At 34.1% G+C, this 23,271-nt stretch overlaps 1 long non-coding RNA gene across 5 annotated transcripts; it reads left to right on the top strand.

Annotated features, from left to right (window-relative positions):
* The first annotated feature begins 16,865 nt into the window (after positions 1-16,865).
* On the top strand, positions 16,866-22,530 carry LOC135768990 (uncharacterized). 5 transcript variants are annotated; one of them, XR_010542321.2, is made up of 6 exons: positions 16,866-16,905; positions 17,480-17,560; positions 17,699-17,772; positions 18,388-18,480; positions 18,649-18,712; positions 21,954-22,530. It is a non-coding gene; the product is annotated as an uncharacterized lncRNA (long non-coding RNA). The 5 variants fall into 5 exon arrangements; XR_010542323.2 differs by having other exon boundaries at positions 16,883-17,303; XR_012336331.1 differs by adding an exon at positions 21,515-21,615 and having other exon boundaries at positions 16,883-17,560.
* Positions 22,531-23,271: the final 741 nt, after the last annotated feature.

Below are 23,271 nucleotides of genomic sequence, written 5' to 3'. Positions count from 1 at the left end.
ACGTTGAGTAGACGTAAACCTTCAACGTCTAATTTTGGTCCACTGAAGGTTGAAAATGAAAATTGAAAAGACGTCAAATTTGTCCAACTTTTCAACGTTGAAAACAGGACCACATTAACATACCAAATAACATTTTATAAAATGAAACAAAGTTTTAAAGGGTTATAATAACTTTAATAAAACAGCAAATTTTAAATAGTGCAAACAGTAAAGTAACCATTCACACGCCTCTTCGCTTCTTCTTCTTTCAGTTTTATGGTGGTTGGCTACTACCTTTAATGGTGCATTACCGCCACCTGGTGGGGTGGGGTAATTATAGCATGAATCCTCATTGCACCTCAATCGCAGTTTCATATTTTTTTATAACTTTGTCGTAATATGTAAAACTCTTTACATTTACTTAAGATAATTGTAGAAATGAGGGAAGAGTCCATGATCAATCCAAATCAGCCGTATTTATTACATAAACATCTGTAGTGTATATTCAATTTACAGCTTACACAGCCACTGGCAACAAACCGAAACTAAACACTTCAACCCGGCAGGCAGGCCTACACAAACAGCGCCAACAGGACTCATGCGCACTTCCACTAGTACGGTGTCTCTCAGTGTCCATAGAGTATGCAAGCGCAATCATTAACAAGAATGATCTACAATAATAATAAGCATGGTTTGGTAATTTGTTTTCTCCATTGTTTTAGCATGTATAACAGATTATATAGCTGTCTTAGATTATGAGTTGAAAACATGGTCAGTTGAAAACACGTAGTCAAACAGTCCAGCCAAAACTACTTAGTTGAAATCACGTCGTAAACCAGTCCAAGGCGGACCGACTTATTTTCAACCATATTTCAACGTTGAAAGACCGTAATTAAAATTATAATTAATAACCCATGATTACTACACTTTTACTATAAAAAAACTACATTTTGTAAAGTATGTTAATAATTTACAAAAATAAAAGTACCAGTATTGTTTTTTTTTTTTTATAGCAGATGATGAAACAAAACTACTGACGTGTCTGCAACATGAATATTAGTTTATTATATTTTTTTGTAAGCTTTTATTAAAAAAATATTTTGTATGCTTCTATTTTGTACTAAGTAATTAGCTAGCTAGACCACGCAGATGAGATATGCGATGACAAATTTTGAACAGGCATTATTGGTTGGTACCAGTTGGGGTCCTAGGGGGGCAGAATTGCAAGGGGGGGACAGAATTGGTCACTAATACAGGTGTCATGAGCAATTCTTTAATGAAGGCGGCACATTACCTACTTTTTTTGTACAAAATATCAATTATTTGGTGAACGTAAACAATTTGAACGTATCATAAAAGCTATTCAAGGAATTTTATTTGTTTGGTGCGAAACTCCTTCAGTGTAGGGCTAGATAACAAGTAAACTCCCATCTCTTTTTTTAATGGTCATGATCTCATGGCAATGATTTCTTATAAACTCATTCGATCTTCTTTTATTTCAAAGTTGTATTCTGGGAATTTTTATCGTAACAATATATTACGAGTTTATTGTACAGAAATTACGAGTTCAATATATAAGGTTCCCAGTAGTTCCTAAAGTAAAGGAAATTCATTATAAAATATTTAGCGGTGTATACCCTTCAGGTGAACTTTTAAGACTGAGATTTAATTTTGACCATAATATTTTTTTGCCAAAGTGATATAGAGACAACTGACCATCTTTTTGTTTATTGTATTCACTCAAATATTTTCTGGGAAAACATGTCCTTCTGGCTGGAAACCAAAATACAGTCACTGCCTGCTTTTTCTAGACACCATATAATATTTGGAATGTTGTTAACTGACAGTAGAGCTGAATTTTTTGTTAACACAATGTTAATTTTAGGTACATTATTTAGTCACAAATGTAAATGTATCAAAATCAGACTCTACTTTTCTGTATTTAAAAAATAATTTCTTGAAGGCTACCTTCTATGGAAGCATATGGGTAGCATAATTCAATTTAGAATGTAATATGCAATATGACAATGCAATATGTAAAATGGCAATGCATTTCTGTATTTAAGTTTACATTTTCCATGCTTGTATGTGCAATGCTTGGTGCAAAATAAAAATGAAAATGTAATACTTTAATTTACATTTTCCATTTTCTACAGCCCTGTTTTAAATACATATTTTAATGCTTTAGAAGTTGCAAAATTAAAATGGAAATGTATTACCCGAACTGATATAATGTGTTTCACATGGTCAAGCAAAAACTGTAGCAAAATTATAATTTAAATGTAATTCTCCCTAAATGCATTTACATTTACAGGTGGGAAACTTGGGATTGCATTTTCATTTACATAGAGCGCAACGGATGTAGCAAAATTAAATTGGAAATGTATTAGCTGGATTGATTAGATGTGCTTTACATGGTCAAGCAAAAACTGTAGCAAAATGATCATTTAAATGTAATTTTCCCTGAATGCATTTACATTTACGGGTGGGAAACTTGGGATTGCATTTTCATTTACATAGAGCGCAACGGATGTAGCAAAATTCAATTGAAAATGCATTCCGAGTTGACCACGCCCCCGCACCCGTGAATCACTGCGTCAAGGCGGGCCAACAACTCCCATTGCCTGGCCTCTCACGTGGGAAACATGGCGGCAGCAGTGCTGATTGAGAGTGTTATATTCGCTGACCGATTAAGTGAAGCATAAACAGAGAGATATTAGTGTTTATGGAGATTATTACGTGTCTGTAGGTGACAGAACAACAGCGTTGTTTGATCCTCTCACCGAATTGTCTGCATTATCAGACGCTAGTTCACCCCGCACTGTCCTGTGGCTGCCTTCGCATGCAAGTAGCCTACGGATGTTTCTACCGCGAACATTTCATCACAGTTCAAATAAACACTGACTGTTACATATATGTGAATGTATTTTTACGTTGAAAACATTGTACATTTTTTTAAATGATTTTAAAATAAAGATAATGGCGTTAAAACCTCACACGGTGCGAATGATAAAAGGTTTATAAGCTATAACAGACTACTTCTTTATTTAGTTTGACATGTTATTGTGAAGAAGAATAAACATTACCTGTTCCGGTGAAAGTCTTTAACAATTATGCAATAATAGATTATCATCTAACAAGAATAACCATGGTTTTACTACAGTAAGGTTTAAGTTTTTTTTAAAGCTCTTGTGTGGTTGGTTTTCAAAACCATCTTGTTGTAACCATGATTTTGGCTTTAACTATAGTCAAACTATGATAAATTTTCGAAAGGGTCTAAGACGGCGTCATTGCTTGTTTTACTGTTTGCATCTCCAGCAATTCGGTTCATAACCAGAGCACCGCATATAATAATCTAAGTTTCGTTTCATTCTCAGTCTCGGTTAGCTCTTCTGTTTTATCGGTAAAAAGAGGCTAATTTCTCATGATGCGCACGTCTAAATAACACGCGAGCAAGTGAAATCAGAAAACCCAGCAGCAGTGTTAAAGGCGGAGTCCATGATGTTTGAAAGCCAGTGTTGATATTTGAAATCGCCTAAACAAACACACCCCTACCCCAATAGAATCTGGACCTTCTGTTGATAGACCCGCCCCACACATACGCAACCCGGCATTTGATTTGATTTGATTGGCTATAAGTGTGTTTTGGTAGTCGGCCCGTCTCCTTTTCCAAACCGTTTTTCAAACATCGTGGACTCCGCCTTTAAATCTCGAAATAGGTTACTGCGACCTGAATGGCCAAAACAATCAGAAATACATACAAAATAATTTTCAGGTATACTACTTCTTTACATAAAATAAAACAAATGAAGTGATAGCGCATTAAATGACCATTCTATATTACAATACCTTAACCCTGCAGTGACACGTTAAAAAAATTTTGAATAGATTTTTTTTTCTTTTCGAATAAGTATTGCAGATCGACTAGTCTTGCACACCCGGACATCAGCATATTGACCCTATCAGACCAAACGTACATTTAACTTTCTGTACTTTTATACACTTTCATCCTAGCAGAAGCATAATGAATGAAAGGCTATACTACTGACCTGTGGCTAGGGTTCGCTTATCTTATTCACTACTTTTAATGTTCCATTTATTTATATCCACAAAAGTTATTAACAAAACATAGATTAAAATGAAATTCGTTTTAAAGAAGCAAACAAAACGTATGAAGAAAAATTACGTTTAAAATGGCCTATTCTGTATTTCGCAATAAGCTAATTAAATTTAAACAAATATTACAACAATATTTAAACACAACAATAGCCTACTCAAACATAAATATATAAAACAGACATCCATCAGGATCCATGTTAAAAACAATCTGGTAGCGTAAATAATCTGTGATTTCCCTCTGATTGTTTAGACCTTAGACATGCCTCGCTCGCATCATGACAGATTAGTTAAATTCATGTTACTATACTGAAGTTTTACTGATACAAGAGACAGACATGGAGAATATGAAACGAAATGGAGATCGACAATTTTTACATGCGGTGTTCTGGTTAGAACCGGATTGCTGGTTGAGATGGTCGTTTAACGGCAAACAGTAAAACAATGACTCTGTCTTAGACCCTTACGAAAATGAACCTTAAAGTTTTACCTTAAAGCAACAACAACAACAAAACTTGTTTACTACAGATTTTCTGAAACCATAGTTAAGCCTTAATGTAGTAAAATGGTTATTCTTGTTAAATGATAATCCATTATTGCATTATTGTGAAAGAACAGAATTTTACCAGAACAGATAATGGTTCTTCTTCTTCACAAAACATGTCAAACTAAGAAGTTCAGTCTGTCTACCTTTTTTCACTCCGTGCTGTTTTCTGTATTTTAAAATTATAAAAAAAAGATTTGAACAATGTTTTCAACGTAAAAATACATACACTACATATGTAACAGTTAGGGTTTATTTGAACTGTGATGGTCAAAAAAAAAAAACCTAGGGTAATACAAACCGTAATCAATCTGCCAAAAATATTTATTATGTTTATTATATTTATTGCCATATGAGATGTTTATTGCCGTTGAATACTCTCGTCTATAATATGGAAATCATATATACATAGTAGGAAATATAAAGAAGTATATCGCAAAGTTACACTGCAAATTTTTATTTATGATATATGTGGAGATAAATAAACCTTTGCTAATCTGCTGATTTGGTCCATTCATGTCCTGACCACCAGGCTAGAGATTTTAAACATCATTAATCCACACTTACTAGTCTATCAAATAATATCTAAAGTATATTGTTTTGTGAAAAAAAAGGATGATCTGTTATATAGTTTTTGCGCTTTCCGCAGGAAGTGTCAATCACGCGATCATTTTATAGGCAAAAGCAGCGGTCAGCAGCTGCAGCGAACTGCAAACAGAGTGAAAGCAGACACGTAATAATCTTCATAAACAGTAATATTTCTCTGTTTATGCTTCACTTAATCGGTCAGCGAATATAACACTCTCAATCAGCCCTGCTGCCGAAATGTTTCCCACGTGAGAGGCCAGGCAATGGGAGTTGTTGGCCCGCCTTGACGCAGTGATTCACGGGGTGGGGGCGTGGTCAACTCGGAATGCATTTTCAATTGAATTTTGCACCCCCGTCAAGTGAGCCGTCATCTGCAAATGCATGGTCAAGCCAGCCGGCGCCTAAATTGTGATGCGCGTCATTCTGTAACATTACGGTACGGATACTTGCAGCGGCCAAAAAACTGACATAGACCAACGCGATTCGACTTCGCTCGCGCGCCGAAAGAATTGACGGCTGCATGACGTCAAAGTACCGCGAGAGCGGCTCGAGAAATATTACGGAGGCTAATTTCGACTTGCTCTCGCGGTGTTTGACGTCATCCGGCTGTCATTGTTTTTGCTATTTAATCGGTTCATTTACCCAATAACCAGATAAACGTATTAACAACGTATTTTATATTACACATTACAAAAAAATTGTCTATTCACAGTAGGCTATGACACATTTCACTTTCAATTGTTGACAAAAATATTGTTTTTTTTAAATGTTTCCAAATGTTTTGTAACATTACTTTCTTGCTTTGCCTACAGGGTTTACTTTATCTATTGACACGACCTTCTTCATGATGACCCCACTCTGTTTGTGACTTATGAAAATAAATTACAGCAAATTAACAAAGAAAACTGTACACAAAGGCTGTCCACAATACATCAACATGCATCATTTTTGCCCTGGTATTATTCAAAATCCTTAACGTGTACTTACAACTAAAAATATCTTCCTTTGGATGATCCACACTCTGTTCATGTCAATTTTCAAACTGTTTCACTGGACATTTATGAAGAAAACTATAGGCAAAGTCTGTCAACCATACATCAACATGTAGCATTTTTACATTGCTATGATTCAAAATCCTTAACGTGTAACAACAACATTTCAAAAATATCTCATTTAGGATGACCCACACTCTGTCCATGTCAATTTTCAAACTGTTTCACTGGACATTTATAAAGAAAACTATAGGCAAAGTATGTGAACTATACATCAACATGTAGCATTTTTACATTGCTATGATTCAAAATCCTTAAAGTGTAACAACAACATTTCAAAAATATCTTCTTTTGGATGACCCACACTCTGTCCACGTCAATTTTCAAACTGTTTCACTGGACATTTATGAAGAAAACTATAGGCAAAGTATGTGAACTATACATCAACATGTAGCATTTTTACATTGCTATGATTCAAAATCCTTAACGTGTAACAACAACATTTCAAAAATATCTTATTTAGGATGACCCACACTCTGTCCACGTCAATTTTCAAACTGTTTCACTGGACATTTATGAAGAAAACTATAGGCAAAGTCTGTCAACCATACATCAACATGTAGCATTTTCACATTGCTATGATTCAAAATCCTTAAAGTGTAACAACAACATTTCAAAAATATCTTATTTAGGATGACCCACACTCTGTCCACGTCAATTTTCAAACTGTTTCACTGGACATTTATGAAGAAAACTATAGGCAAAGTCTGTCAACCATACATCAACATGTAGCATTTTCACATTGCTATGATTCAAAATCCTTAACGTGTAACAACAACATTTCAAAAATATCTTCTTTTGGATGACCCACACTCTGTCCACGTCAATTTTCAAACTGTTTCACTGGACATTTATAAAGAAAACTATAGGCAAAGTCTGTCAACCATACATCAACATGTAGCATTTTCACATTGCTATGATTCAAAATCCTTAACGTGTAACAACAACATTTCAAAAATATCTTCTTTTGGATGACCCACACTCTGTCCACGTCAATTTTCAAACTGTTTCACTGGACATTTATAAAGAAAACTATAGGCAAAGTATGTGAACTATACATCAACATGTAGCATTTTTACATTGCTATGATTCAAAATCCTGAAAGTGTAACAACAACATTTCAAAAATATCTCATTTAGGATGACCCACACTCTGTCCACGTCAATTTTCAAACTGTTTCACTGGACATTTATAAAGAAAACTAAAGGCAAAGTCTGTCAACCATACATCAACATGTAGCATTTTTACATTGCTATGATTCAAAATCCTTAACGTGTAACAACAACATTTCAAAAATATCTCATTTAGGATGACCCACACTCTGTCCATGTCAATTTTCAAACTGTTTCACTGGACATTTATAAAGAAAACTATAGGCAAAGTATGTGAACTATACATCAACATGTAGCATTTTTACATTGCTATGATTCAAAATCCTTAAAGTGTAACAACAACATTTCAAAAATATCTTATTTAGGATGACCCACACTCTGTCCACGTCAATTTTCAAACTGTTTCACTGGACATTTATGAAGAAAACTATAGGCAAAGTCTGTCAACCATACATCAACATGTAGCATTTTCACATTGCTATGATTCAAAATCCTTAAAGTGTAACAACAACATTTCAAAAATATCTTATTTAGGATGACCCACACTCTGTCCACGTCAATTTTCAAACTGTTTCACTGGACATTTATGAAGAAAACTATAGGCAAAGTCTGTCAACCATACATCAACATGTAGCATTTTCACATTGCTATGATTCAAAATCCTTAACGTGTAACAACAACATTTCAAAAATATCTTATTTAGGATGACCCACACTCTGTCCACGTCAATTTTCAAACTGTTTCACTGGACATTTATGAAGAAAACTATAGGCAAAGTCTGTCAACCATACATCAACATGTAGCATTTTCACATTGCTATGATTCAAAATCCTTAACGTGTAACAACAACATTTCAAAAATATCTTCTTTTGGATGACCCACACTCTGTCCACGTCAATTTTCAAACTGTTTCACTGGACATTTATGAAGAAAACTATAGGCAAAGTATGTGAACTATACATCAACATGTAGCATTTTTACATTGCTATGATTCAAAATCCTTAACGTGTAACAACAACATTTCAAAAATATCTTCTTTTGGATGACCCACACTCTGTCCACGTCAATTTTCAAACTGTTTCACTGGACATTTATGAAGAAAACTATAGGCAAAGTCTGTCAACCATACATCAACATGTAGCATTTTCACATTGCTATGATTCAAAATCCTTAACGTGTAACAACAACATTTCAAAAATATCTTCTTTTGGATGACCCACACTCTGTCCACGTCAATTTTCAAACTGTTTCACTGGACATTTATAAAGAAAACTATAGGCAAAGTCTGTCAACCATACATCAACATGTAGCATTTTTACATTGCTATGATTCAAAATCCTTAACGTGTAACAACAACATTTCAAAAATATCTCATTTAGGATGACCCACACTCTGTCCATGTCAATTTTCAAACTGTTTCACTGGACATTTATAAAGAAAACTATAGGCAAAGTCTGTCAACTATACATCAACATGCAGCATTTTCACATTGCTATGATTCAAAATCCTTAACGTGTAACAACAACATTTCAAAAATATCTCATTTAGGATGACCCACACTCTGTCCATGTCAATTTTCAAACTGTTTCACTGGACATTTATAAAGAAAACTATAGGCAAAGTCTGTTAACCATACATCAACATGTAGCATTTTTACATTGCTATGATTCAAAATCCTTAACGTGTAACAACAACATTTCAAAAATATCTCATTTAGGATGACCCACACACATTTTTACATACATACACACAGGGCCGCTGCTGGTCAAATGGTTGCCCTAAGCGGACATTTACTGTGGTGCCCCCTTTAGTTAAAAAACAACAACAAAATCGCATGCAAATTTATTAGAATGCTATTGATATAATTTATACTTGCATTTTGACAGCAGCTCAAACTACATTTATACAAATATGCCGTTAGATATATATTATAGTCTATATTTCTGCATCTTTACCTGTGTAGCTAATGGACTTTACCTTAATCTAATGTGACAACGCTAATCTTACATGTCCGCTATTTTTTGGGATTACTAAATGTCTTTCTTGCAATTACAATAAAAGTCAGCTTTAAGAAAACAGCATATGTCTATTTCAGTTTTTCTCATTTGCTAAAACACTAAAACCCATTGGCTGAACAAAGTTCTCAGTTGCATGAACTGATTTATCTAATTGTACAGTCTGTTGTCAATACCTTAAACCATTTCACATCATACAGTTTTTTACGATTGGTTACACACAAAATCTATTCATGTCACACGATTTTCAAAACCTCTCACTCAAAGTGCAAAACTACATGCCAAATCTTCAAAACCATAAGCTATTTCTCAGCCTTTGACTCAGTTTTCAATTGCATAAAACACTTTTTTCAAAACACTACACACAATTCTCTACCTAAAACACAAAGATCTATGAGGAAGTCACTTGCTTTCCTTTTCCAAACACAACCAATCAAAATGCTACACTCATTCACCAGGTCACACAGACACACTCCTCACATGTGCAAACACTAAATGCTTTATTGATCACTAACCAATCACTGCTTTACTTTACAGTAGTATAGATATGCCTATAAATAGGTCAAAGGTCACTGTTTTGTCAATCTGCACCCCCCCTGCCAATTCCTGGAACAGGACCCCACACACAATTTACTGTATTCTACTGTAAAGAATATACTTTTGGTGTACATGTTTATAGTTTTGTTGTATGCTAATGTATACAACAGTAATATCTGGACTAATAAATATTTTCTGTTTCTACATTGCATTGGCGTCTCCGGTGTACTTTTTACCCCTCTCGGCAGATTACTTTCACTGTAGAACATTGTATTGAAATGTAGATATAAGCCCATGAAAGACCAAAGAGCTTTAGATTTAGAACAGCAGTGTTTACATGGTATATCCAAAAATGTATTATTTTGAAAGAAGTGTTTGCCATTTGATGCAAATGCTTCATTTTGACACGTGTTTGTGGCATTTTGAATGCAGTGTTGCATTTTGAAGGAGATATGTGCTATTTTGCATTTTGTGTGTGCAGTTTTGAGAATTGTGTGTAGAGTTTTGAAAAAAGGAGACTTAGTTTTGAAAACGTGTGTAAGCAATTGGTAAAAACTGTAAACCACATTTGGCAGATCTCACTTAGACTTTTTAGCAACACTTCACACACACATATTCATTCTCAAAACACATTCTGCACTCTAATACACATATCATGCATACTGCTTAACACAAGCGGCAGCAATCAAACACAAATAGAGCACACATGTCATTGATTACAGTTTATTTCAACTGCTTACACACATTTTTCAGAGTTTTCCTCTTTTTTTTCAAAACTTAACACACAAATTCAAGAATTGCACACACAAAATGTTAAATGCCTCACATCTCTTTCAAAATGAAACACCACAGTCAAAATATCACAAACATATTTCAAAAGCAAACATTTGTCTTACGTTGTAAACACCTTTACCATAATGTTATATTTCTGAATATGTCATATACACACTGTTATTCAAAACCTAAAGCTCTTCTTTTAAAAGCTCCCATGTACATGATTGAATGTATTTGGGAGAGAGCTGTCGAATATATAAAGTAAAATCAAAAGCAAAATTGAAACCACACTTTTTATTTATGATTTAATTTTTTGCTTTTTGTGGTTGTAAATGTAGAACTAGTGTACACAGTTTGAAAGGAAAAAATACATCAAAATGTAGTGTTGTTGCATGTAGTGTAAAACCAAACGTGTGTGCTTGCATGTGGAGATGATTGGGTGTATCAAGGCTCCATCTTTCCTCCGTGCTGGGTCCGGCCACAATACTTCATCCAATTCATGCTATATTCTCTCTTGCCAGACAATGTGAAAAGAACCTTCTTGTATGGCGTATCCAACTTTCCAGCGCCATGTGGAGAAAAACTCCTCAATAGAATTTAGAAATGGTGAATATGGAGGCAGGTAGACAACAGAAAAATGGGGATGAATAGCAAATCAGTTTTGGACCTGATGGGCGTGATGAAACCTGACATTTTTCCAGATGTTGACAAATCTTGCCTGGTCTTCATTCTGCAGACCCTGAACAAGCATGTCATCAATGGTTTCCAGAAATTGTATGATGTGATCGGTTTTATGGGGCCAAGTGTGGCGAGATGGTGCAGGAAACCAACATTTTGTGAAATTGTAGCACACATTGTAATGTTTCCGCCACGTTGTTCAATGACATTCCTTCCCCTTCTTCTGGTTTTACTGAGATTAACGCCCACCTCATCCACATAAATGTGTTCATGGAGAATGGCATGGGCATTCATTATCCAAAAGCTATTACTTGACCTTTGGCCTATTTATAGGCCAGTCCTAAAGTCATGATTTTTTGTTGTTAAGTAAAGAGTGTTTGCACATGTGAGGAGTTAGTACGAGGCATTTTGATTGGTTGTGTTTATAAAAGGAAATCAAAAATCTTCCTGTCAGATTTTTGTGTGTTGCATAGAAAAATTGTGTGTTGTGTTTTGCAAAAAGTGTTTAATGAATTTGAAAACTGAGTAAAAGGCCAAAAATTTGTGTATGGTTTTGCAGATTTAGTGTGTGGTTCTGGTGTTTGAGTGTCTGGTTTAAAATTGTGTGACAAGTAATAATTTTGTGTGTAAGCAGTTGAAAAAAACTGTAAACACAACCACTCAAAATGGATTTAACCAGTTTCAAATAATGTGACACAACCAATATAAGCCAGTTCACTGTTGTATACTGTAGTAAGTATCATGGATGTCCTGCAAAAGTTTCTTCAAAATCCTCATTTTAAAATTGCTAGTCTGTATGTATGTCATTGTTCATGAACAAGACATTCAAAATGTTTACCCATGTTGTCAATAAATCTAGTGTACACAATTATATGTGTCAGTATTTTTTGATGTAAACTGGATGGATTTACATTTTCACATTATTTCTGTAAACAAATTGCACACATTGTGATTTAGAAATATGTTTTAGAGTACAGTGTAAATGTCAAAATTTTTGTAAAATCCCAATTTCTGGATTCACTTGACAGGAATTTATCAATTCTTTTTACATAAAAAACCCCCATTTGAATACATGTTTCATGCTTATCGTAACAGATGGTCACCAATTTTGCATTACTTGCACAATGAACTAATTACTAAATGTTTTGAGGTGTAAGACAGAAACCAGTATAATGTATTTTCATGACAATGAAAAAGCAGACAATTGTACATAATCATCTGCTTGATTGAATTAAAGCAATTTCAATTTGTCCAAAACAATGAGAATTACAGTTTTTCTCAATTGCTAAACACTAAACCCAATTGTCTGAACCAAATGCTCAGTTGCCTGAACCCATGTTTGCCATTTGATGCAAATGCTTCATTCTGACATGTGTTTGTGGCATTTTGAATGCAGTGTTCCATTTTGAAGGACATGTGAGCTACTTTGCATTTTGTGTGTGCAGTTTTGAAAATTGTGTCTAAAGTTTTGAAAAAAGTAGACTTAGTTTTGAAAACGTGTGTAAGCAATTGGTAAAAACTGTAAAGCACAAGTGTCACTACTTGAACCCAACAACTCAAAATTGATCACACTTGTGGCTAATGATGTGAGGGAACATATACAGTAAGCCAGTTCAGAGAGCACTGGTTTGTGAGGCCCTACAATGGATAGAAGTCTGAGAGGAAGAGTTTGTGTGAGAGGAGGTCGAGGTGGTCAGCGAAGACAAAGAACAGTAATATCTATTGAATAATAGCAATGTAAAAATGCTGCATGTTGATGTATTGATGTATGGTTGAAAGACTTTGCCTATAGTTTTCTTCATAAATGTCCAGTGAAACAGTTTGAAAATTGACCTGGACAGAGTGTGGGTCATCCTAAATGAGATATTTTTGAAATGTTGTTGTTACACGTTAAGAATTTTGAATCATAGCAATGTGAAAATGCTACATGTTGATGTATGGTTGATGTATAGTTCACATACTTTGCCTATAGTTTTCTTTATAAATGTCCAGTGAAACAGTTTGAAAATTGACCTGGACAGAGTGTGGGTCATCCTAAATGAGATATTTTTGAAATGTTGTTGTTACACGTTAAGGATTTTGAATAATAGCAATGTAAAAATGATGCATGTTGATGTATGGTTGCCAGACTTTGCCTATAGTTTTCTTAATAAATGTCCAGTGAAACAGTTTGAAAATTGACGTGGACAGAGTGTGGGTCATCCTAAATAAGATATTTTTGAAATGTTGTTGTTACACGTTAAGGATTTTGAATCATAGCAATGTAAAAATGCTGCATGTTGATGTATGGTTGACAGACTTTGCCTATAGTTTTCTTTATAAATGTCCAGTGAAACAGTTTGAAAATTGACGTGGACAGAGTGTGGGTCATCCAAAAGAAGATATTTTTGAAATGTTGTTGTTACACGTTAAGAATTTTGAATAATAGCAATGTGAAAATGCTGCATGTTGATGTATAGTTGACAAACTTTGCCTATAGTTTTCTTTATAAATGTCCAGTGAAACAGTTTGAAAATTGACGTGGACAGAGTGTGGGTCATCCTAAAGAAGATATTTTTGAAATGTTGTTGTTACACGTTAAGGATTTTGAATCATAGCAATGTAAAAATGCTACATGTTGATGTATGGTTGATGTATAGTTCACATACTTTGCCTATAGTTTTCTTTATAAATGTCCAGTGAAACAGTTTGAAAATTGACGTGGACAGAGTGTGGGTCATCCTAAAGAAGATATTTTTGAAATGTTGTTGTTACACGTTAAGGATTTTGAATCATAGCAATGTAAAAATGCTACATGTTGATGTATGGTTGATGTATAGTTCACATACTTTGCCTATAGTTTTCTTTATAAATGTCCAGTGAAACAGTTTGAAAATTGACATGGACATAGTGTGGGTCATCCAAAAGAAGATATTTTTGAAATGTTGTTGTTACACGTTAAGAATTTTGAATAATAGCAATGTAAAAATGCTGCATGTTGATGTATGGTTGACAAACTTTGCCTATAGTTTTCTTTATAAATGTCCAGTGAAACAGTTTGAAAATTGACATGGACATAGTGTGGGTCATCCTAAATGAGATATTTTTGAAATGTTGTTGTTACACGTTAAGGATTTTGAAACATAGCAATGTAAAAATGCTACATGTTGATGTATGGTTGATGTATAGTTCACATACTTTGCCTATAGTTTTCTTTATAAATGTCCAGTGAAACAGTTTGAAAATTGACGTGGACAGAGTGTGGGTCATCCTAAAGAAGATATTTTTGAAATGTTGTTGTTACACGTTAAGGATTTTGAATCATAGCAATGTGAAAATGCTGCATGTTGATGTATAGTTGACAGACTTTGCCTATAGTTTTCTTTATAAATGTCCAGTGAAACAGTTTGAAAATTGACATGGACAGAGTGTGGGTCATCCTAAAGAAGATATTCTTAAAATGTTCTTGTTACACGTTAAGGATTTTGAATAATACCAGGGCAAAAATGATGCATGTTCATTTATTGTGGACAGTCTTTGTGTACAGTTTCTTTGTTAATCTGCTGTAATTTATTTTGATAAGTAACAAACAGAGTGGGGTCATCCTGAAGAAGATCCTGTTAATAGATAAATCCTGTAGGCAAAGTAATGAATTAAAGTAATGAACAAGAAATTAATGTTACAATACATTTGGAAACACTTAAAAAAACAATATTTTTGTCAACAATTGAAAGTGAAATGTCTCATACTGTGATTAAACAATTTATTTGTAATGTGTAATATAAAATAAGTTGTTAATACGTTTATCTTGTTATTGGGTAAATGAACCGATTAAATAGCAAAAAAATGACAGGCGGATGACGTCAAACACCGCGAGAGCGAGCCGAAATTACCCTCCGTATTATTTCTCGACCCGCTCTCGCGGTACTTTGACGTCATGCAGCCGTCAATTCTTTCGGCGCGCGAGCGAAGTCGAATCGCGTTGGTCTATGTCAGTTTTTTGGCCGCTGTAAGTATCCGTACCGTAATTTTACTAAATGACGTGCAACACAGTTTAGGCTGCGGCTGGCTTGACCATGCATTTGCAGATGACGGTGTCATGAGCAATCCAGTCCCCCCGAGCAATTCGGTCTCCCCTAGGACCCCGATTGGTATCTAGCACTAATGCCTGCTCAAAAATGTGTCATTGCAATATCTCGTTTGCATACGCGGCTAGCAAGCTAATTATGTTGTACAAAATAGAAACATTACATTTTAAAAAAATAAAAGTTAACTAAAAAAACAATATAATAAACTAATATTCATGTTGCAGACACGTCAGTACTTTTGTGTCATCATCTGCTTTACAAAAACAATACTTTTATTTTTTGTAAATTATTAACATACCTTACGGAATATATATTTTTAATAGTAATTGTGTAGTACCCAGCGGGCATATGACCGACCTTCAACGTTGAAATTTGGTTGAAATTAGGTCAGGTGTTTGTTCAACGTTGAAACAACGGTGAAACAACGGTGAATGGTAAACGGTTGAAAAAGGATAATAAAATGCTTAAAAATCAACGTTGAAATTTGGTTGAAATAATGTCAGTTGTTTGTTCAACGTTGATTCAACGTTGAAACAACAGTGAAGTAAATGGTTGCAGAGAGACAATAAAATAATGTTTTATAATATGTGAATCATTCAGAAAAAAAATGTAAAAACTCATTTTATAAAATTGATGAAATTATACAAAAATGTAACAAATAATTGAATATACAGGTAGCGAGGTAATCTCGCGAGATTACACGAGACTGGACTGTTTTAACGGCTGTCTGGGAGATCTTGCGTATCACACGAGAAAATGCTTCAGAGAAAGAAGAGGTAAGGAAATATAAGTCAATGTAAACGCATAACGTTATTATATTCACATATACAAAGTGGTATGACAAAAAAGCACGATGCCAAATCGGGTTTTTTTCTGTTAGTTGCGAATGTATTCGTTATAGTAGTTAATTTGCTAGTCCACGGGATGTTCCCGCCGAAATTAGACTTCGTTATTATGAATATTAATAAATTAATATGAGGTGTGTTTTTATCAACTTAACCACTTGGTTGTTTTTGCTTCAGAAAAGCAACTAGCTATAAATGTAAGGGCTTTTTTGGACAACTTCGGTGAAAAAGTGTTGATTTCGTAGTTCATTCAGCGTAACTTATATCCGAGAGGTCTTACAGGCGCCACAGACACCTATCAGCCTTTTTGTAACTGTTTCAGTTTATGCCTGTACTGTTGGAGAAACCAGTGAAGAATTCCATTCTCAGGGATATTGATTGGTTTTGAGTCGTATAGACTGTCATACACATTCAAAGTGAGTAACTTGAGTAATTTTGTTGATTAGTGCTGATTTGAGACGCGAACTGTTTTAAACGATTCAGTCCGATTTGGTGAACTGGTTCGACCGGTTCACTAAAAAGAACCAGTTCAAATGAACGATTCGTTCACGAACCGGACATCACTATTTGTAAGGAGGAGCAGCGCGAGTGCGGTGCGGTCAGTGTTAAGCTGCTTAGTTTCTCAAATTCATATTACTGATAAAGTGTTAAAACTTAGATGAGATGTTGGTGTTTTATGGCTCACGAATTCGCAATAACGGATACGTATAGCAGTTCGTGTTAATGACATTAATCCAAACATATTGATGACGTGATAACATGGGCGTCGAATCCAATATTAATCATGCTGAGGTTTTCTCGACGGGGTAATGTGTATAAATGCAGTTATAAAATTAAAAGGGACAAGATAGTCGACGTGACCCTCATGTTTCCATGGCAATCAGTCAATTACATGTTACGCTTATGATCGCACCTGCGGTCATTCGCGCAGTATCCATGATTTTAAGCGGCATGAAACACTTAAGTTAACTCCTTTGTACGAAAATGTCATGTCGTGTAAGTTGGTATGTTCTATTCGAATTGAAATACATTGTAATGGTGTAATTTTGCTTACTTCTGTTGTTGAATAGTTAGCAAGTTTTAATGGAAATAGAAAATATTGGTTATCTAGACAAATGTGCTCTTGTTTTAAGTATATTTTTATAACTCTTTTGTAATGTCTTTGTTATCAGAGTCCTTCAAATTAGAATAGTGATGATGATCTTGTCAATGCTGAGATTTTCATGCATCAACAGCCACTACATCTGGATCAGGTAATGTTGTGTTAACCCTGCTATTCTACAATATTTACTTAAATGCAGTATGCAAGTGTATGTATTCATGTTCTGATAAAAGTCATTATAATTCTCTTCCAATATTGCACTAATTTTACTTTTTTATATTTTGTCAAGATTGAACAAGAAACAGACAGCAAGAGTTGTCAGGTCAGAAACAGAATGACACACAAACACAAGAAACTTCACAGGTGAGAATTGAGAGTGGCTTTTTAAAACACCTGCTACTTGTTTCTCAAGAATGGTTTATCATTGTCAAAAGGAAAATATAAGAAACTAATTTAGGATACAATGATTACTTTTCAACACAGCAATTAATTTCTTTTCTATGCCACTATTCCTTCTACAGTATGTAGGCCTATATATTTCAAACACTTTGTTTTCAGTATACAGAGAAAAAAGTAAATCCAGTGTTCAGAGTGGATGTTGATGCAAGTTTTATAGAGGCTTCATATTGACAGAAAAAAATGGGTCTTTGTGGTGGTGTACATGACAGCATTTATTTGTTCTTATCTTTATGTATTATGGCTTTAATCATAATTTTTTAATTGTCAATGAGCTACCACCTACCCTGGTAATGCACCACCAAGATACCATGTTGTAATAGAAATCCGTAATTTACCAGTTCTTTTTTGTGAAGCGTCTCCCCTTAAACCTTACAATGCATTTAGTATTTGTTTTGTAACCAAATCAAATTCTACTAATCCTAATAATTAAGATGCAGTGTTTTGTATTTCACAATTTATGTTTTCTTTTTAAAAGGGGCTATGACTTGTTTTTATTTTATTATGTGTTTTAAATTGTAGGCATATCAACATGCAATTTGAAGACGTGTGATAAAATACAGAGAGGTGAAGTAGTGTGTCTTTCCAGATCCCCAAATCATTCCCCCTTAAAAGGTAATGAATAGTGTTATGACAAAAAAATTAAACATTCTTAATTTCTTTAAAAGTTGTACTTGGGCCACAGTTTTCTGTATTTCTAACCAAAAGATTACATTTATATTTCTATACTAATGAAATATGTTTTTCTTTTTCCAAACTTTATCAAATGCAATGATCGCTAAGATGAGCCTGAAGAGGAGATTTGGGAAGATGCTGTTTCATAAGTCGCTTTGCCTGATCACATGTGGTAAGTTTGTAAAACATATATTAAAAATAGGATTAGAACATCTCCTAATCAAAAGTTTTTGATCAGGGGTGTATTCCAGAAAGCAGGGTTAACTTACCATCAGATTAACCCCGAACTTTGGGTTGATCAACCCCAAACTTGCTTACTCGGGGTATGTCGGTTCCAAAACACAGTTTAAGAGTTAGGTCAATCAACTCGCTGAAAGTAACCCAGAGTTAACGCGCGCTCACGGTAACAACATAAAGGCATTGTCAATGGATCGCAGATTTCACGAGTCACCATGGAAACGTCAGAGAACTTAAAAGTTTTTAAATGAGAAATAACATTATAAACTAATATTTTCTGGCAAAATCAACGTTTTATAATCGGCTTAGAAGTGCGTGATTACAAAACAGATCAAATTAATTAATTAAATAATTAATACGAACCCATTTTACCCCATTTAAGTCCAATATTATATGTGTCTCAACGAAAATACACACAATTTTATTTAAAATAATCTAAAACAATCTAAAATAATTAATATAGTCAAAATAATCATAGATTTTATATATGATTGTAAACATATGAATTATGAATATATTTTCCCCTGTGAAAAGTAACAATGGTTTTACTACAGTAAAAAACATGGTTACAGTAAAACCATGGTAACCACAAAATAACCATGGTTTTCAAAAAAACATAGTTAAACGATGGTTAGTGTAGTAAAACCATGGTTCTGCTGATAGTAATCAATGCACAAAAAAAAACATGGTTACTACAACTATACACCAATAAAACCATGGTTAATTTCATAAGAGTTGTGGCACATAAAGTGCAAATACATCATAAGGCTTATTTAAAGTTGTTGTTTTTTTTAGATATGATTGTATTGTGTAGGCATAAAATGCACTATGATAATATTCACTATGTTGTACTTATTTTACTTCTGCTCCTTTGGGTGACCCTGTTTAGTTTTAGGACTTTCCTTGTATGACACTGTGTCACCATCTTTTTTAACATTTACTGATAGCTGATAGATTAATGCACCCTCTTTTAATTGTAAAGCTTCCTTACAGTCCTTACAGATTTTCAATAATGTTGTGTAATGCTTTTCATTACACTACACTAAGAATGATCATTCATTTGCATTGGACGATTAGGATCTGCTGTGACAGAATTGGAGAATAGAAATGTTACATTAGTGTCAATAGTAACATGTTGTAATATATGTCCTGTATCATCTAATATATGCAAATATCTCAATTTCCCTTTGCTCAAAAATGATAGCTCAGGAAAGCAGCTACAAAAGGTCAATTTTAAAGAAATAAAGGTGATTTAGAAAAACACCAACTATAGATCAAATGTAGAGAGAGGGCTAAGGATCTGAAGTGCATGTTTAAGAAATAAATATTATACTATGAAATATATATTTATAATTTCATTTCATTGTGTACATGATTCTAACTGATATAATAGAAAATCTCTGACCACTATGCCATGCCTGTGATTCAATGGTGTTTCACCTAATGAAGTCTGTGCTTCACCTGTGTCACTATGTGGGTCAGTGTTAAATCATGCCTGTGCTTCATGGGTGTCATTCTGTGGGCCAGGTCAGATGCACATGCCTATCAGAGACTGCAGGCAGGGGTAACTTCGATCCCTCAGTAATTATTATTATGATAGGCATCATGTGTTTCTATTTGTTATATCCATTTACTGTAACATTGCCACATTGTCACTTAAGTAACATAGGTTAAGATTCATTAATGACAATGTATTTGCACACACATTTATTATAACTTTAGATTCATCTCAAATTATCTAGTAAGTGAAAGATGAGGTTATTTATGAATTGACAAAATTGATAGGGAAATGTACTTTATTGTTAACATTAATTAACTGATGGAATTATGTTTCATACATCCACTGATATTTGGAGATATATTATTAATGAACATAATTAAATGTATAGTATTTAGTCCGAACACAAATATGAATAAATTTTTAATTAAATTTAATTAATAATAAAATTTATAGTAATTAGTCCAATCACCAATAACAATCCATGTTATTAAAAAAATAGTTTCTTTAAAAAAAATTCATATCACACATTTTTTAAGACAGCAATAAATATTCGCGACTGTAAATATAATAAAATAAAATAAATGCTTTAACATTGTAATATTATGCAAAATATATGCTTCCACGCACGCTGTACGCTCGTCATAAGTGCACGCATGCGCAGACTTCCTCCGAAGCCTCGTTTTATTAACTAAAATGAACTTACCCTGCAACATAACCTGCTCCGGAGCAGGTTATCTTCAGAGAGTCAGTTGCTATGGTTACTTACATAACCCGAAAGTTACCTCCGTTTTTGGAACCGAAAGCAGAGGTTATCCGCTTACTTACTCCTAAACTTACCCGGGTAAGCCACATAACCAGCTTTCTGGAATACACCCCTGGTCGGGATGTCTGCTAACAAGATGCCTTGCTGGTCTGGGCGAGTATAAAGGCTTACACAGACAGTCCAGAGGTTCTGAAGTCCATCTTCGATCTCATTGGTAAGGGACTACACAAAAGGCTGTTTGACCCACACGTAAAGCAACCTGTCAGTGTTTGCTTTGTTAAGCATCTCATTTGGGGGTGTTGAAAATATAAAGTTAAAATCACTTAAGCATTCAGTACTGGATTCATTTGTAACCAAATCGATCAGAAGCACCATTCACTTCCATAGTATTTTTTTATCCTACTATGTAAGTCAATGGTGCTTCTGGTCAGTTTGGTTGCAGACATTCCTTAAAAAATCTTTGTGTTCATCAGGACGATTTAAGATGTAGAAACATTTCAGCAACCTCAAGAGAAATTGGAGGCAACTGTGGTAAATTGCAGATGATGTTGCAAAGGGTCTGAATATGTATAATGTAAATATGATATGTTTTCTTTTTTCATACATTTGCAAAAGTTTCTAAAATTCTGTTTTTACTTTGTAAAAATATCTAAACAATTACAGTATCATGCAACAACATAAAATTGAAAGTGAAAGGTGTATGATTTCTGAATGGACTGTAGATGATCTTAATTGTCATCTTCGTAAACACAACAGCTTTGTTCCTTCATCAGATGGCTATGCAATGTTTCAAGTCAGACTATCAAAGAAAACGCATCTTGCCCTGATGTGCAATAACAAGATTTTTTTGTACATGGGCTAAAATGCAGCATTTTTTGAAAATTAAATATCTTGTGTTTTTTCCCTCCTTAGATGCTGTCATCGTATTAAGTACAGCATGAGCCAGAATGGATGGGTGGTGGTGGCCATAAGAAGACTGTCAACTTAACCAACAACAAAATTCATATTTGCAGTTTTTCTTGAATAAAGTTTTTCTATTCAGATGAATAAAATGACTTTTAAACATGATTTTGTTTCATATTTTATGATTTTATTCTATATTTAGAAAATTCCACTTCTGTACTACTAACTGGAAACCTAACTGTTTGAAAGAATGTGTTTTATCCATTAAAAAATATTTTTAACAGCTGCTTTCATGTTTATTTGGAAAGAGTAGGCACCTGCCATCTTATTTGTCCACATTTAAACTTTACCTTCCTTAAGTGTTTAGTTTTATGAATGGGGTTGTACTGTAAGTTATGCGTAGCAAGTTGCATTCATATGATAATTGCACTAAAAATGACACGTATACAGTAAATCATTTAGTGAGTATTGCAGTGTCAAGTAAAAATCTATATTTAGTGTTAAAAACAACAAGGAAATAGAAGGTTGAAATTGCGTCATGATATCAACCATAATTCACCTATGTTGAAAGTGTGACGTTGAAACAACGTCGTGATTTCAACGTTGAAATCTTTTGCAAAACCGAAAGGTAATCCAACGTTGATTCAACGTTGGTACCTGACGTTGATTCAACGTTGAATCAACGTTGAAATGCCGACTGGGTAATCATGGCTTATAATTATAATTTAAATGTGTGATTCAACTATGTAGTAATCATGTTTTGTATAAGTAATTAATGAGTAAGTAATTGTATAAGTAGACAGTAAAAAGTGGAAATGGTACAGTATAATAATCTAAATAATAAAATGACACAAGCAATGTGTAGATCTCCCACCTATAGCCTCATTTATATACTACTATATGAAACATATCATTTAAAAGACATCAATTGTAATTTTAACAACGTTCTAACTACATTAATCATAACGCGATTTTGTAGGAATTGTAATAAGGCGCTAAGAAAACTACCCATGAGGAGTTTTTTCAGCCAATGGAATCACGCGGGGTCCTAGGGGAGACCGAATTGCTCACGACAACGGCTCACTTGACGGGGGTAATTTTGCTACATCCGTTGCGCTCTATGTAAATGAAAATGCAATCCCAAGTTTCCCACCCGTAAATGTAAATGCATTCAGGGAAAATTACATTTAAATGGTCATTTTGCTACAGTTTTTGCTTGACCATGTAAAGCACATCTAATCAATCCAGCTAATACATTTCCAATTTAATTTTGCTACATCCATTGCGCTCTATGTAAATGAAAATGCAATCCCAAGTTTCCCACCTG

Source organism: Paramisgurnus dabryanus, chromosome 3 (assembly GCF_030506205.2).
Source record: "Paramisgurnus dabryanus chromosome 3, PD_genome_1.1, whole genome shotgun sequence".
Taxonomy (NCBI): Eukaryota; Metazoa; Chordata; class Actinopteri; order Cypriniformes; family Cobitidae; genus Paramisgurnus; species Paramisgurnus dabryanus.
This window is presented reverse-complemented; position numbering and strand designations above follow the sequence as displayed.